This window comes from Artemia sp. Qi Xiang Cuo, chromosome 19, assembly GCF_049724085.1.
Source record: "Artemia sp. Qi Xiang Cuo chromosome 19, ASM4972408v1, whole genome shotgun sequence".
NCBI classification, from domain to species: domain Eukaryota; kingdom Metazoa; phylum Arthropoda; class Branchiopoda; order Anostraca; family Artemiidae; genus Artemia; species Artemia sp. Qi Xiang Cuo.
This window is the reverse complement of record NC_142812.1, coordinates 53,893,598-53,903,327: the sequence shown is the minus strand read 5'-3', so window position 1 is coordinate 53,903,327 and position 9,730 is coordinate 53,893,598.

The following is a 9,730-nucleotide window of genomic DNA, read 5'->3' as shown; positions in this document are numbered from 1 at the left end:
CTCAAACATGGGGTTGACAATGTTTTTATTAATCTAATATCTTAATTTTTTTTAATTTTAACTGAGGGAATTTTTAAAATGCAATATGTTTTTAGAAAAAATAAAAACAAAAATCTTTCCACTTTACGCGCCTTGGATTTTAAAAACATGGTAAAAAATTTAAAACAAAACGGCTCCTTCAAGCAGGCGGTAGCTTTTTCACACTTTTACTGCCAATAATTGCAGGACTTGTATACAGTTTTCTCTAGTGTGAATGGGAAAACCATATAAATTGACACCATTTGAACTTGTCCTCTCACCCGTTGAACATTTTGAAGACAATCTAAGCAGATTCATTAACGGTGAGAATATTGCCGACGACAAAAAACTGCTTTTACTTCAAGATACATTGCGACGTGTGGACAAAGATAGACCTTATCGTGAGAGACCCACCACAGATCCCTCTAAATATGAAACACCTCCAGATTCTGCACAATCAAAGGAGAAGAAATTGAATTTGATTGTATGGTAAATTTGAAACCTATTGCCACCCACCTATCGAGAACACAGTAAAAGAGTATTATCTTATCTCGTGTTGGAAACTGACGATCAAGTTCAAATCGACAACACAGGGAAAAGAGTTATCATTCAAGGAAAAAGTTATAATCTAGTTGATTTAATTTGTGATATGGTAACGAATCGTAAAGGACTCTTATACTTTGACTATAATCTAGAAACCTTTCTGTGTGTGTCAAACTTTCACAAGAGTCTTATTGTCAATAAGCAAATTCTAAAGAAACTAAGAGAATATAGTCCTCCAACAAAACCATTCAAAAAAGAAGAAGATTCAATATTAGAAGATACTATTAGCATCGGTGATTTTACAACACCTGCGGCTGCTAGTCAAAAGCGAAGACGAATTGATGCACCCTCCAATGTGCAAAAGGGGAGTTGACATTACACTACGTGTTTACGCTCAAAATGGATGAAGTTTTGAAAGGTGTCTATAAAAATGTTGGCAAAGTGGGGAGTTTAAGTTCCCCCAAAACACTTTCCAAAGTCTCCGACACCACAGTGAAAAATGCAAAAGAATATCTAGAGACTGACCCGAGTTTCACACTGCATCGTAATCATATACTTCTCAGTAAACGATTTTATCAAACTAAAGCCTTTTTTCCCTCTGCATATAATTCAAATGGATCTTTTAACTTTAGACACAATTCAACTGCATCGCAATACACTTTAAAAATAAATTCTAGTGAAAATCAGTATCTTTAGTTGTTTAGACTATACCATTCCATTGCTATCAAAGGGAGGTGTCGAAGTTGCTCTGGTCCTTGACAGTATTCTTGAACAGGATTCGCATAGAAAAATTCAAACGGACCGTGGTAGTGAATTTGCTAATCCCCATTTGCAAAGTGTTCTTTTGAAATATAATACAACAATTTATCATAGTCACAGTCTAACAAAGGCTGCACTGGCTGAACGATTAATAAGAACGATTCGTCTATTAATTTCAAGATATTGCACATTGAAAAATACATCGGCTTTTATTCATGATTTAGATAAAATCATGCTGATTTATAATCAACGACCACATCGATCTCTGTACAACTCTACACCAAGGGATGTTCATTACAGTGAAAATACATTTGATACTTTTCTAAAGCAATACTCCAGTGACACTGAGAAGAAAAAGAAGAAGAAGAAATTCAATGTTGGTGATACTGTTAAAATTAATAGAACCACCAATATTTTTGAAAAGGGGAGTTACTTATGGAGCACCGAACTTTTTAAAGTGTCCAAAATTCTGGACACCGAGCCCACGACATATCGACTGCGAGACACCAAAGATGATGAGATTCTCGGCAGTTTTTATGAATATGAACTGTAAAAAGTTAGAAACAATAGTGAAATTTATCAAATTGAAAAGATATTAAAGAGACGTACTCATAGGGGCAAGAAACAGTTGCTTGTTTGCTGGCTAGGATACAACTCAGATTTTGATTCTTGGGCCAGTGCTGAATACACTGACAATGCCCAATGATTTCTATGTGACTTTCATGTCCAATGTTTCTGATCCTCTCTACAATGACTTGAATAGAACAAGGAATTTTTGGACGAAACTCTCCCCCACCATCAAATTCGACGAAAGGTATGAAGTGACTCTTGTTGACTGCATTCTCAAAAATACAACTGACATCCTAAGAAAGGGTCATAAATATGATATAAAAATTAGACCCTATGATTGTCCGCAACCACCAGGTGATCAAGAACAAATTCAAAAAATCAATGTGAGGGATTATCCTTACATTGAATTATCATACGAGGAGCTCGCTTGTATGAACGATTTTTGTTGTTCTAATAATAAAAGAATTTATACTAGTAAAAAGGGAGCTTTTCATTTCAACTATTCAAAGAAGGACGGCAAGATCTACATTAGTTAACCTATTGCCAGTGAAAAGGTTATTCTAAATAATAATCTAAAGGACGTTCTTGGCTTTAAGCTCAATATAATCAATGGTAGAGGTTCTAGAAAAACTAATTTCATTTTTGCTGACTACCCGCCTGCCTTCACCACAGACACTTTTATATTTCTCTATGCCTCAGTTATTGGAACATTTCGAGTCGGTAATTCAAATGTTCCCCTCCTACGAGTTCTTGAACGAAAAACCAATCAAGAACATATTCACCACTACAATATAAAGCATCTTCAGTATATTCCTGTAAACACTTCCTATTTGGAACTCTGTCAGTTAACACTAAGAACCGAATTGGGTGATCCCCGATTGATTTCAAAAGGTTTGGCTCTGATTAATTGCCATTTTCGACCCATCGTTCAACAGCAAGATGTCTAATAAAAAATTGGCATTCACTTGTCCTGATATTAACTGCTATGTTAATACTCTTGGTCCAAGGAAACAGGGCAAAGGAATGGACTACTATAGAGGTCATTGGCCAATGTCTGGCTATGGTCTTGGCAGCTGGTTTGCTAAGCTGTTTCGCTCTTCGCTACCACTGGCTAGAAAATATCTTGGACTGGCTTCGCCGGATTTTGCATACTATACACTATTTGCTTGGGGCTCTGGCGAGGATTTTAAAAAAAGTGCATTAGAAAATCTTTGGTCTAGCGCGCGAACCCTTGGTGAGAGATTAAAGCAAAACTGTAAAGGTTTATAAAGGCTAAGAAACACTGCATCACTCATCAGTCTCTACTCAGGTAGGAACCGTAACACATCATCCCTTTTGTCAAAGAAAAGAAGGAAAAAGCCGACACTTAGTGTAACCAGAAGCCCCAGGAAGAAAATTGTTAGATCGAAACTAGATTTCTTCTCTTAAGATGTCCTACCTACCGCATTAGGATTCTCAACCTTTAATCACCGTCTCAGTGAATCTATTTAATGCTAAAAATGTTGATGGGAGTGTCATGCATTGATACTATGAACAATTGTATCCACTACAACCCCTCTCCAATAATATCCACTTTCAAATGTATTCCAATGAAGACTAAGTCATATATTTATCAGCCACATTTATAGATTTGCAAATGAAAGTCTGGAAAACCAATAATACAATGTCAGTTCGGGCCAATGGAATATCCTATGAAAATTATATACTAAATAATTTATTTCGTCAAATTAGTTTTTACATCAATGGCATGCTGGTGAGCACAAGCAACAATCTCTCCAATTATGCAAGATATATACAATTCAAGCTGATGACAACCAAGTCATACAAGGAATTTAGAGGCACCTCCAATGGATATAAATAAATTACTAAGACTGATAGTACAGATGCACTTAAAAATGCTACAACTACTGAATTACATCTAGTTGGAAAAATATATCATGAAATATTTAATATACCCCAATGGCTACCGCCCCATGTTAAAGTGGATATAAAATTGACGATTGCACCCTCCAATTTCATATTGAGAAAGGAGCTTGCTGCCAATCCTGATGTAAGTCTCTCCCTCACCACGGCAATACTACATGTGCGCAAACAGCAGGTCATGAGTTCAGTTGCATTGACAGTGGAAAAACTGAGTGCAAATGGCAACAATATTAAACTACTTGTTCCTGATACAATCATCAATCAATGTCATATTGCCGTGGGGTCACGCACCTTCACTGATTCATTCTTTATCAATGGTGAAATCCCATCAAAGCTGGCGTTGGCATTTGTAAAGAGCGCCAGTGCAATAGGATCATGGACAGAATGCCCACATAAATTCGAGATGTTTGGACTTTCATCTCTTGTGTGCAAAGTAAACGGTATCCCACTCTACAATCTATCTTTTGAAAATCCTATAGAACATTGTACGAGTTGACCATACAAACCCTAGATCATGATTCGCAACTATTTGAAAATGGTATAACCGAAGATATGTTTGCTAAAACACATGGTATCATCGTACTGGATTTGTCGGGTACGCAGGATATGAGCATGGCACGTACGGGGACTTTACGTTTAGAGTTTATAATTATCGACTAATTGGTTGAGAGTGTTTCACTAATTTCACTAAATAAGTTTAAAATCTCCTCAGAAATCACTCCCGAAGGTAGTGTTCCACTAGACTTGGTACCATGAACACCAGTCAAATAATCAGTGTATTTAATATGGATCCCTACATGTCTCAGTACAAATCCTATTGTCTGCCCTCAGACTTTATTGGAAAAATTCAAAGCGTCAACAATACCTTGATTATTGTTAATAGCAGTCCGTCGATTGTGCTGATGGGTCATTGGTTGTGCATCTTTCAAACAGTGAAGACGATTGAATTTTTTGATCCTCTTGGTCTACCCTATACATTCTACACGCCACACATCAACAACTTTATTGAGTGCAGTGGGAAAACTATTATTCAAAATCGAAAGAGGATGAAGGATCTAACCACTAAAATCTGCGGCTTCCATGCACTACTCTATGGTGTATTCTGATGTCGCGGCTATACCTACAAGCAGTTTCTCCATAGCTATAGTGATAATCTCCGTCTGAATGAATTTCTACTGGAAAGTATTCTCCCAGACCTATATAGTATTGATTTCAGTGACCATAGAGTAGGGTGTTTAAAAAATGTTTGTGAATTTGTTTATTAATAAAATGTATATATACAACAATGTCTTTAAATCTTCACTTTTAGATTTCTTCATCTTCAATGTATAGGCAACTGTCGTGAACCACTAATGCTGGTAAATCATTTGGATTCACTGTATATTGATCTTGATTGACTGCAAAGTCAGGGTCACATTTTCTACAGTACAATGTAACTTCACTCTTGTCATATCTCTTTGTATAGTCAATGATACTATTTGCATCTCATATTATGAAATTCACGAGTTTCAATCTGTCTATTTGAACCAATATCACATACAGTGTTTTCAAGTGGTGAATCACATTCGGTAACTGCCAAATAAAAATCACTTGGTTTATAGTCTTAATAGGCAGTGTCGTCACAGCGATGACGTAGAAACCAGATTGTCTTGTTAGCCCAACAGTTGAATCGTAGACCAGATTCCTCTTCCCAGAATAATTTAAATCCTCGACGATACCAATCTCGTAGAAATAAACTAAAATCACGTTTAGGATTCTTTCCGATCATTGAGGGGTAAGTATTCTCCCACTGATCACATTTATCGTTGTGACAACCGGAGCATAAGTGTCCTCTAGGATGAGAATCACACACCTCTTCAAGACGAACTACATCCTTTAATTTGCACTGCATAGCCTCTATTTAATTTGCAAGGATTTCATAATTTATACTTTTCACTATAGTCATATATAAGTGTACAATTCTCACATTGATACCAACTGCCAAGTGTGTACATGCACAATGGACATATTTAGAACATTTTTGATTTCCGATATCAACTCTCTTGCAGCTAACACGAAACTGATTGTCATTACGCGTTAAATTCAATGTGGTGGAAATAGAGAGGAGTAACTCTGTAACGTTATCTCTTTTAAAAGAGGGAGAAGCCCTTTACATTTAATCTGTTGGCAATGTTTTCAAAAGAATATCCACTATATGATTCCGTTTTGTTTCAATTAATATGTCAATTAACTGACCATAAGTATTTGAATCGCATTTTAAAAGCTTCATACAATAGTCCAATGGGGGATAATCAGTTTTTATTATATTGTCAAGTGGTTCCTGACGAGCGAATATCCTGCGTTTAAGAGATAACTCGAGAAAAACGTCATCCAAAATCAAATGTCTTTATATAAACACTAGATCCGATTTAATTCTATCTTTCTTAAATTTATTCATTTTTCAAAACTTTCACTTTGACTGCTGACTCTAGACTGAGCCTGATTCGTTAGTTCTAACCGGAAAAGAAAGGAAACATTTTCGATTTCGAAACAATTTTATTGAATAATTACAACAACATCAATAATACTATGCATGTACAATTAGCGATAGAGTTTATTGTCTTCGATATGTTTCACTAATGCACTTAAATCACATTAAAGTCTATTCACGTGTGCTATATCAACTTTAGCGGCAAAACATAATTGATCTTCCATTTTAAATTTGCTAAAGGATATCACATGTCTCGCATATACTGTATCCCATTCCAGACAAAGAAATGAACCTATCGTGATTTCCACCGCAATGTTTGGTGCTCTTGTATTATTATCATCAACTCCACTATCAACTTCTAATAGGGTAAACATTCCACTCATTATTACAAATATATATCCAAATGAGTAAAGTCAAAACTGTTCTTCTTCTCACTCCTTTGAATTCTATTCACAGACTAATAAAACTATAGCAAAAAAACCCGTTCCTTATATTCCCACCACCGCTAATATGTAAACAAGCCCTCTGATTGGCTGAGAAGGAAACACGTGATCTAACTGTTTCCGGAAAACTCATAACATTGAACAATTTTATCCACAACAACAAATACTATTTCTGGATCATAACATTTGCCTCAAACAACAACAAGAAGGAAGTGTCATTGACCTGACCCCATTAGACACAATAATCCATGAAAGTGACAAAGTTCCTGTTTTTCAAATTGTCACTGACAAAATCCATAAAAACATCAAATAAATCGATCAACACACATAACCGTCCATGAAAACAACCATAAATGTGACAAAGTTCCTGTTTTTCCAAGTGAGAAAAATTCTGTTTTTTCATTCTCAGTGAGAAAACCATAAACCACGTGGTCATGTTCGGAGTCGGACCCCCCCCTTCTACTCCCCATAATATATATATTAAAAATATATGAATATAGAAGTTCGTTACGTAAGTTAATTCGTAAGTTAGTTAATTCGTACTGTAAGTAATTAAATAAAAAAAAACAAGTTTTTCTAACTGAAAGTAAGGAGTGACATTAAAACTTAAAACGAACAAAAATTATTCCATATATGAAAGGGGTTGTCCCCTCCTCAACACCCTACTCTTTACTCTAAAGTTTGACTTTATCACAACTCTAATTTTTTTTAAACAATAAAAAACTTTAGCGTAAAGAGCGAGGAGTTGAGGATAGGACAGCCCCTTTCATATACGGAATAATTTCTGTTCCTTTTAAGTTTTAATGTCGCTCCTTACTTTCAGTTAAAAAAACTTGTTTTTTTTTATTTAATTACTTACAGTTACAGGAGCAAATAAACAGGGTCCAAGGTAGAAATATGATGTTTTTACTGGGAGATTTTAACGCCCAGGCTGGTAGAAAGAGGGATAGATAGTATCCTAGCCTAGGTAAATTTGGTGCAGGAAACGAAAACAGCATTGGATACAGACTTTTGCAATTTTGTAGGTATAACAATCTAGTTATAACCAATACTGTGTTTGGTCATAAAATGGCTCATAAGCTAACATGGTATTCACGGGATGGTAAGACAGCAAATGTTAGTGATTATATTATTGTAAACCAAAGACTGGCAGGATCAATACAAAATACTAGGGTATATAGGAGTGCACCGTTATTGATGTTAATAGTAAAGATCACCATCTAGTAATGTCAAGGGTTAATTTAAAGCTGAAATATCGGAATCGTAACTACCTCCCGGGAAGTTATGATGTTGGTAGACTCCAGGATAAGCATTTGAGAGAAACTTTACAGGAACAGTTGAATACTAAACTTAAGAGTTTAAAATTTGATAATGTGGAAGACGGTTGGAATAATTTTAGAAAAATAATTTGTGAAGTTGCTGAAGGTGTCTTAGGGAAAAAAGCTAAAACTGCAGCTAAGAATATTAATGAAAAAGCTTAATGTATGATAGAAAGGAGAAAGGACTTGTACAAGAATTACCTTAGTGATAGATCATATGAAAACAAAAGGAATGTAAAGAGAGTGGAGAATGCATTAAAATATGAACTAAGGAGGTGTGAAGTGGAGGCCATGGATAAAATATCTGAGGATCTGGAAGATGCAGCTAGACGATATAATAGTAAAATATTGTACTGGCATGTTAACAAATTGAGAGGGAGTAGTCAATGCGGACTTGGCCCAGTTAAAGATAGAAATGGGGCCGCAATTAGCGATAAGGAAAAAACTAAAGAGAGATGGGTCGAACATTTTGAGACCTCGCTTAAACGAGATAGAGTTGAAGGAAGAGCTATAGAGAAAAATGAAAAAGTTTGTGATACCTTGGATGTGAAGGAAGATTTGTTTTGTGAGGAGGAATTAGCGACAGTACTAAAAGGATTAAAAAATAATAAGGCTCCAGATGATGATAGGGTGGTAAATGAGTTTCATAAATATGGTGGCTTTGAGGTTAGAAATAAGTTACTGAAGATTATGAATATGATTTTTGAAAAAGGAGAAGTACCTAAAGATTTTAGGAAACCTTAATTAAGCCACTTTATAAGAAAGGTGATAAAAGTGAGTTTGGTAATTATCGAGAGATTAGTCTGGTCTCTGTAGGTAGTAAATTACTTAGTAATATGATACTTTTTAGAATGAGAGATGCCGTAGACAAAGTTTTAAGAGAAGAACAGAGCGGTTTTAGAAAAGGTAGATGATGTGTCGACCAAATTTTCACTCTTAGGTTAATAATTGAGAAGTGCCTGAGTTTTCAAACACCTTTGGTCCTCAGTTTTATAGATTATGAGCAAGCTTTCGATTCTGTTGATAGAAGATCTTTAGTAAAGGTTTTATCCTTGTATGGTATACCAGACAAATACATTAAAGTGATTAGTGCTATGTAAGAGAATAACACTGCTGCGGTTAAGGTAGGAAATGAGGTTAGCAGTTGGTTTTGTATTAAATAAGGAGTTAAGCACGCTTGTGTTCTATCCCCTTTATATGGATTATTTTGATGGACTTTGTCTTAAGGAGCACAGGAAAGGCAATGGGAGACCAAGGAATCAAATGGGGAGGAAAGAGTCTCCTGGACTTAGATTATTCTGATGATTTAAGCATCCTAGATGAGAGTGTGAGCAAAATGAATGAAGTTTTAGAGGTTTTGCGAGTTGAAGGTGCTAGAATAGGTTTGAAAATTAATGTTAAGAAGACTAAGTCACTAAGGCTAGGAATAAGTGAAGATGAAAAGGTGAAGTTGGGTAATAAAAAGATTGATCAGGTGGACAGCTTCACTTACCTTGGTAGTAGGCTATTATTAGTAAAGATGGTGGGAGCAGTGAAGATTTCAAAAGTAGTATAGCCAAGGCACAGGGTGTTTTTTCAGAGTTAAAAAAGTTTGGAAGAATAGGAAGATTGGTCTGCAAACCAAGATTCGAATATTAGAAGCTACAGTGATGAAAGTGGTCAAATATGGCTCTGAAGCATGGGCG